Here is an 8,783-nt window from a genome sequence, read left to right as displayed (position 1 = left end):
TTGAATAAGAATTCTCATCGTCGCTGATATATTATGTAAATTCTGTCTCAATAATTGTGAGTCATTTCTTACAGCAAAAATAAGAGCTGTTTAGGGAAATACGCGTAATAGATAGATGAGTAATAGTTAAAATTTTTGTTTGCATCCATATAATATTCTTATTCTTTAAGTTTTAAACTTATTAATTAATTCTAAAGTGTTCGACTACTTTAAGTTCAACACACATTTTCAGTACAAATGTAATACTCTCTTTTAATATTTTACTTATATTTCCAACATTTGATTTGGTGATTGAAGGGATGGAATAGGAACTAAAGTAAATAACAGATTACACACAAAATCAGTTCCATAGTCTTTCAGGCCTATGTCTGTTGATTGGGCATTTATTTCACCGACTTTGAAAGTAGGAGAATGAATATATTGAGGATTATCCACACCAATCCCAGCATCAATAAAACTGTTAGAATGAGATTACACGAGAGAAATATCATACTTTTTATCCTCTCACTGGCGAAATGTTTGTAGTCTCGTATAATCCCTATGATATTTTAAAGCTTTATAAAAGAAATTCCCCACCTCCTTTGGTAAGTAACATGTTTTCTACTTGTTATATATCTACTTACTATATATCTAACTTGAATAAGAAATTATTAGCAAAACAAAATGCGGGATTGTGTGGGTTATTTTAATAGCATTTTATCGAGTATTTTATGGAGCAGGTAATGAATGAAGAAAACCCCGAATTTATTTCTCCATTGATGTGGGAAATTAGCACAAAATATTTCCCTCGAGGTATTGATTAAAAAGAACTGTATTAAGGAAACTTTCGAAGACCTATTTTTTATATTATGACTATTTAATTCTTCCCTCTGGGAGGTAAAGAAGCGTTCCAAAACAAATAAAGTCCAACAACATTTCTTTAGGTTTATTGTAACAATTATGAAACGAAATACCAAGAAATGAAAATCGTAGACTTCATGCGATAAAATCCTACACAATCTAAATAGCCCTAGGTAAGAACATGAGAAAAAGAAATGCATCGGAAAAGAAAACGTTCTATTAAATTGCAAGATTGCAATATTGTCGAAATGAAATTTAAAATTTAAATACAAAAGCACAGTTTTAGCATAGCATGTTCGCAAAATATTGTTTGCTTTGGTTTTCGGGCCTAATTTTGTGGTGAATCTCAAAGACAATGCGCTAAACAAAACACTTCAAAATATTGAAAGAAAATTATGCTGATTTCACTAAACAGCAATTAAGAGTGAAATATTTGTTCTCTTATAGAAATGCTCTAATGCGGGTACTCGCTCTGTCCCTGCCTCTCTCTCTTACTCTCTCTCTCTCACGCGCACACGGGTATAAATATTGTATAACATGTGACTTCATACATATATGAGTGCGCGCGCCTGTGTGTGTGTGTGTGTTTGTGTGTGCTTGTGTGCATGCATATATGTGTGAGTTGGCTGAAAATACTAATGGCGGCATCTTCTTACATATCAGTTTGTGTGACAGCTAAAGCTGCTGGGTAACAGTGGTGCGTAATCGCTCTGTACGCGTTAGGGATTATGTCTCTCGATTGCTGCTCCAGCTCGGCTTGCGGTAGCTTTCCCGGGTTATCATCGTACCATTTGTGAAGGAATGGGATAGGTCATTTTCATATTCATGTAAATTTCAGCCTGTTGAAGGAGTGAAATTTCTGTTTGCTAGATCTTGCATTTCCCTGTCCTTGGGAATGATGCTTTCTGTGATGCACAGGAAATTCTCTCCCTTATTCTGGAGGCTTCAGCTAAAACAAAAGGACATGGAGTTGAAAATTCCACACTCCCTACACCTAAAGGAGAGCATGTGCTGTATAAATCTTTACTGGGTTGGCATGCCTATGTAATGTCACATGATGTCATCGGATGGTATAAGAGTGGCTTTATAGGCCGACAACCACAGAGAAGCAATATCTCCCCATTCGACAGTTGGTAGGATCCCCAATGTGTATTTGTATCTGTTGAAGCATGTAATATAATGACTTTAAGCCTGAATAAAGTACATTGACATTATGGCAACTATAGTGAGTAAATTCTAGAGTCAATATATTATTAAAGCAAATCATCTTACCTTCTCACTCACGTCGGGTTTGAGGATGGCCTGTGGAGTCTATATATTCATTAATTTATCAGTATAGTGGCTGATCCTTAGTAAGGAAGGCCTTGTAAGGAAGTGCTGCGTTGTTGAATGTCCCTCTCCACCGACAGATATGAGATCCTTTTGCTGGTTTGATTTCACAGCTGCCGTGTTATTGGATTATCTATGGATATAACTATTTCTTCGTTAGGATTTCTGTAAGTGTAGTTGATTTACCCCTGCTTCGAGGGAGGACATTTCATTATACTTGCGGTAACAGGAATAGTTAGAACGTGTTCTCTGAAAATATTTATAAGTTTTTTCTTTGGTGTATCCATGACATAGACGCATATATGTAATGTCTACCAAAATACATCCTCCTCATACTTCGACGTATTTGGCAATTTTATATGTTTACCTTGAATTTTAACGTAAATAGGTATATTAATCCGACGAAACAGCACTGTCGCAGCTCAGCTAGAAAATGTTGCAGAAAATCACATTCATTTTATTAACTGCTAGGTATCATTATAAACATTAATGAACATCGATATCAGATTCATTCTGATTTAGACCTCGATATCGAGGTCTATATACCTAAAACTCCGACTACATTTGAGTGCTACTATCTTTCGATTTTCCAATTACGCATATAAATACACATACATACATGCATACATAGGTACGTACAAAGATACATACCGGCAGACAGACAAATGAACAAACAAGTGGCACTCCGACGATTCGGTTACGATTAAAAAGGTTCCAGACGACCCGATCGACGGAAAACTTCGTGAAATTGGCGTGCAATTAGCTGAATACACTCTAAGCAAATATTCACTTAATGTAGTTCCTTCAGAGATTCAGCACGACAGAAAATGTGATCAAGATGGCCCTTTGATTTAAAGTTACAACTCATTTTGCCATCTGATTGGACTGCATCGACGTGAAATAAAGTGTTTTCCTCAAGAACATTATGCACTACCGGATACAGAACCCACGATCTTACGACCGCGAGCCAAATAACCTAATAACAGAGCCACGCGTCTTTACGTCACACAAACATACATTCATACATGCATCTATCTATCTATCTATCTATCTATCTATCTATCTATCTATCTATCTATCTATCTATCTATCTATCTATCTATCTATCTATCTATCTATCTGTCTGTCTGTTGTCTGTCTGTCTGTCTGTCTGTCTATCTATCTATCTATCTATCTATCTATCTATCTATCTATCTATCTATCTATCTATCTATCTATCTATCTATCTATCTATCTATCTATCTAACTGTGTGTCTGTCTATCTGCCTGCACACACACCCACCCACACGTACATACACATTTTGAAATACTGCGAAATTTTAAAAGGGAATACCGAATTCCCAAAAATGCCAATATAGCCCTAAATAGTAACTCCTAATATATTAGTTACGGAGACTTTATATAGTAAAAAGTATACCAATGTAATCACGGGATTTGAAGCACTGTAGCGAGAATGATAAGGAGTCTGGGAGACAATCACGCCAGAGGAGATTGTTTATTTTCAAACTTGCGGTTAGAAGCATTATGTACCGAAGGAGAGAAGAAAATCGTTTTTGATTTATCGTTTTCATTGGCTGCTATTTTGAAACATTGAAGTTAAAATCATTTTTACCTCGTTGAACAGAATACATACATAAGCAAAAACATACACACATGTATATGAATATATGCATGCATATATATATAATACTAGCGGTATCGCCCGGCGTTGCTCAGGTTTGTAAGGGAAATAACTATAAAGCATTTTTAGAGAGTTATAGCCAAAAAATAGCAAAAAAATGGAAAAAAATGATGGTAAATTTTTTTTTAGTTAAAAAAGGTGGAGTTGCGTCCCCTAGACATTTTGTGGTTTGTGTTTCTGATTCTCGACCCCATGTCGAATTTATTGATTTTTTTCAGAACTGGGGGAACTTTTCAAAATTTTCGCTGCGTTAGTTTTGAATTATGACATTGGGCTATGTGTGTGTCAAGTTTCATCAGAATCGGTTGAAAGCCATGGTCAGGGTGAGGGTACAAGCAAACAGACACACAGAAACACGCACAGACAAACTGCCGTTTATATATAGAGAGATAATATAAATAAATATATATATATATATATATATATATATATATATATATATATATATACACACATACATACGTATATATGAATATATGCGTGTGTATTGATACATATATACATGCATACACACAAACACATAATCTCATCTATCTATCTATCTATCTATCTATCTATCTATCTATCTATCTGTCTATCTATCTATCTATCTATCTATCTATCTATATATCTATCTATCTGTGTATGTATGTGTGTTTGTGCGTGTCTCCGTGTGCGTGTGTGTGTATGAGAGTATATTTACCAATGTATGTATATTTAGTTGTATGTTGTAATCTTATTTGATTGAGCAATGTCCCAGACTCATTTACAAATTTCTATATACTATAAAACATAGCATAAACATACACATACATGTACATGCACACACAGAAGTTTCTGCACACACGCGCGCACACACTTCTAAAGGAACTTAGACGTAGTCTATCTGAATACATAACAAACGAAATAAACAATCAACGTTCTCTTTATCACTTATCTATCAATAGAATATTTGCTGTTACGACGTGTCAAGTTATTACCAAACACGTACACTTGGAACATTGACAATCATAGATACTGTTGTTACTTCCTATTGCTAAGAAGACAAGTCTATTTTAATGCTTTCTTCGTTGTATTAATCGTTAATAAATGCTGATGTGAGAGATTTCTGTCTTTGTTCCGTCTATTATAGCTTGTAACAACGTTTTTCCATTTACATATGGATGCAGACCGTTTTTGTTTGTTCTTTTACTGGACCTATGTTGTCGTTTCTCATTTTCTCGCTTTTCCTCGATTCTTTTGTTTTTCTGAAATGTCAAAATATTTTCGAAAAATAAAAAGTATTAGACTGTAAGTTTAAACCCGAAATCATCATAAAAGGAAGCTCATTATATCCCCTTCTTTTTTAAATTTTAGCTAAATTGAAACAAATTATATATAAATACAAATCTGCAAATGCACACGCAACTGCACGAATATATAATTATGTATAATTATAAAACTATAAATTATACAAATAATGAAATGAGGCAGAAATAATTGTAAAAACTGTCTATCATGTATGTTCTTCCTCTGTTTTATTCTTAATAGTTATAATGTTCCAAATAAATATTAAAAGGTAAAGCCGAATTAAGAATTTGATAATGTACGATTTGAAGCGACAATGTTTAAATACAAAATATTGATTGAAAAATGATGATCTAACTCGAATCAGAATCTAACCCACAAATCAACGCTAACATGGCTCCTAACGCATCCGATTGTGTCAAAAGCTCACCCATCAATTTCGGACAAATTTCCTTAATATATACTTAAACTGTCTAATACTACATATAATATTTATAAACAAACGCGAAAAGCTTTATAAGTTGCGGGGAAAAAGCTACTTTGAAAGACTCGGAGTTTAATAAGAACTGTAGAAAATTATATAATTATGTCATAATAATATTTTATTATTCCGAATTACAGAGATGTACTTGCGAACGAGTTGAAGCAACAATTTTAAAATATAAACACATGAAGGGAAAATATTGAGCTAACACTATCCAGGATCGAACCCAGAAATCAACGTTGACACACACATATATATACACATAATACATATACACACATACACACACATATATATAAAGAGAGAGAGGGGGAGACAGAAATAGAGAGAGATGAGTAGATAAATATAGCTAGTTGTGGCTGAGTGTACTGAAGCACCTATATTACAAGAAATACGAGGTAAAAACTCTTAATACTCTAAGAAACACGCAATATATATACACTCACCAAACACATGGACAAGTTTATGCTTCATAACATTATCGACGAGAATAGACAGAAATTGAAAGAAGCCCTTCACACACACACACATATAGTCAATTCACAAAAGAAAAAGAGAAAGGAGAAACAAGCAAACGTGAGGACGTGGCGCAAGAACTGTATTAGTAGCAGGCTCAGATACAGAAACTAATTGTTTTACGTTTCGAAAATAGCTCTTCTTCGGAAACAGGAAAACATGTAAGTCAGCAGGGGAAAAAGAAAGGAGGAAGAAAAAGTTGGCAAACTCCACGTGAGGTTACATTTCTGCAGTGACCGGAAGTAGAAGGAATGCAGGGTAAGTGCTTTCTCGGCCAGGTGAATGTAAATATAATCCGTATGTGTATGTGTGTGAGAGACAGTACGTGTGTGTGTGTGTGCGTGGTAGCGTGTGCTCGTGTGGTGGTAACTGTATGTTTGCGAGAGTGGTATGTGTCATTGTGTATTAGTAACTGAGTGTGTGTTTGTATTTGTGTGAGTAGACTGTGCGTGTGTGTCTGGGTATGGGGTAGGATCTGTGTGAGTGTGTGTTGATGTCGCTCTGAAAGGTCAGCAGCTATAGTAAAAGGAGTGTGAATTGATGGGTGCGGCAGTGTGTGTGTCTGTTTGCATATGTACATATATGGAAGGGTCAATAGAGAGTCAGAGACAGTTTGAAGCGGTCTTAAGGGTGTGTGAATGGTTTGATGTGGCTGTGTGTGTACGTGTGTGGTGTGTGTGTGTGTTTATCTATGTGCATGTGAGTTTACGTGGAAGTGTATAGACGTGCGTGTATATGTGTGCATGTGTGTATGCGTTGTGTGTGTGGAGGCTTGTGTGTGAGGGAGAGAGGGTGAGGTGATAGTGTGTGCGGATGCGCTAGTGTAGCCAACGGTGTGGGTATTACGTGTGCGGGCATGCGTATGTGTCTATGTGTGTGTGTAGCTGTGTGCGCGCGCGGTGGTGTGTGTATGTGTGCGCATATGTGGTGTATGCGTAAGTGTGTGCATGTGATGTGTGTGTGTGTACGTGTGAGGTGTATATTTGTATGCGTTAGCGCGTGGGCGTTTATGTGGTGTGTTGTATAGGAATAAAAAATAAAAATCAATACAAGTAAATAATGAAAATTAAAAACTAGTAATTTTAAGAAACTAAATGAAAAGGATTTTGTGAATAAATAAGTAACAGAAATAAATAAATAAATAAAAATAGTAAGAAAAGTAGAATCAGTCACGCAATGTGTAAACAAATAAAAATTATGAAAAAAGTAAAAAAAAATAAATACTGGAATAAAAACATAAATGAATAAAAAATATGATTGAGAAAAATGTTTTTTAGAAGAGGTGTGGGGGAAATTACTGGGAAGGGGGATCGGTGTAGGAAAGGAGGGAGTGCGTAGTGTGATCTTATCGATGAGCGCGGGTAAGGCAGTTTGGACAACGATGAAAGGATATTCATGACGCATGAACAAGAAGGTCAGGTGTTGGGACTGGGTCTTGAAACCCTGGTCCCAGTTGCACAGGCGTCGGAGGCGGAGAAGCTGGGAATAGGAGGTAGCCCATTTGGTGTGGGAGGGATGAGAGCAGGAAACGTTAAAGTAGATGTGCGTGTTTCTGGTTTTAAAGAAGGTAAAGTTAGTGAAGGAGTAGGTGTGAGGACCAATGGATATATATATATATATTTAATCAAAAAATTGCTTATAGGATTTTAGTATCACTGAAGTCATGGCGAAAATATTTTTTAAACAGACATCAATTTTGGGGATTGTATATTTTCTTATTGTCTTCTTTCTCATTTCTTATTTTCCAGATGGCCGCGTGACTGATCAGATGCAAGCTAAGATAACAGCACACAATTAAGTGTAGATTTCCATTGTTATAGTTCAGAGATGGTGGCAAGCATGAAAAGGTCAGCATGCAACACTACGTCCGGAGACAATAAAAAGTTGTCATGCAAACATGATGACCAGAGCTTCTGTGAACGACACAAGAAGGGACCATCTCGATCAGCGGAGAACGTGGCAACATTGCAGGAAATGTTTAATCGCAGCCTGCAAGAACCAACACGTCAGGCAGCACGTGATAGCGGATGAACAAGAGACACAGTACATGCGATGTTACATAAAGAAATGAATTTTCGCCCGTGGAAACCTCATTCTATGCAAGAGCTGAAACCTTAAGAGAGTGACCGCAGAATGGAATATGGAATGGCTTCCAAGAAGTCCAGATCTCCCTCCATGAGATTTTTACCTATGGGGTTATGCAAAAGTGGAGAGGCAAAACAAAAAATCTTGCCCACTGGTGCCCTTGGAAAGAGGGATTCAAGAGGTTCTCAGTGACATCAAAGAGGATGTCCTTCAGAAGGTTGTTCATTCCATTCCTGGGCGTTTGAAGAGGTTAGTTGACCTCACCAGTGCTTCCGTTCAAATATGAAGACTTACTGTCATTTTCCCATGTAATACAGAACTTGCATCATTTGTTTCAATAAATTAGTAAAAGGAATATCGATTTTATTATCAATTTTTAATGCCCACTTACATTTCACCCAAATTATACATACATACATGCATGCATACATACAAACATACATACATATATATATACATATATATATATATATATATTATATATATATATATATATATATATATATATATATATATATATATATACATATATATATATGTATATATACATATATATATATGCATATATGTATATATATATAT

General features: G+C 35.6%; 1 long non-coding RNA gene across 1 annotated transcript; it reads left to right on the top strand.

Moving 5' to 3' along the window:
• Positions 1-5,749: 5,749 nt before the first annotated feature.
• Positions 5,750-8,556, top strand: LOC118766505. The gene is made up of 2 exons (XR_005002441.1): positions 5,750-6,374; positions 7,865-8,556. It is a non-coding gene; the product is annotated as an uncharacterized LOC118766505 (long non-coding RNA).
• The last annotated feature ends 227 nt before the right edge of the window (positions 8,557-8,783 follow it).

This window comes from Octopus sinensis, linkage group LG16 (genome assembly GCF_006345805.1).
Source record: "Octopus sinensis linkage group LG16, ASM634580v1, whole genome shotgun sequence".
NCBI classification, from domain to species: Eukaryota; Metazoa; Mollusca; class Cephalopoda; order Octopoda; family Octopodidae; genus Octopus; species Octopus sinensis.
This window is presented reverse-complemented; position numbering and strand designations above follow the sequence as displayed.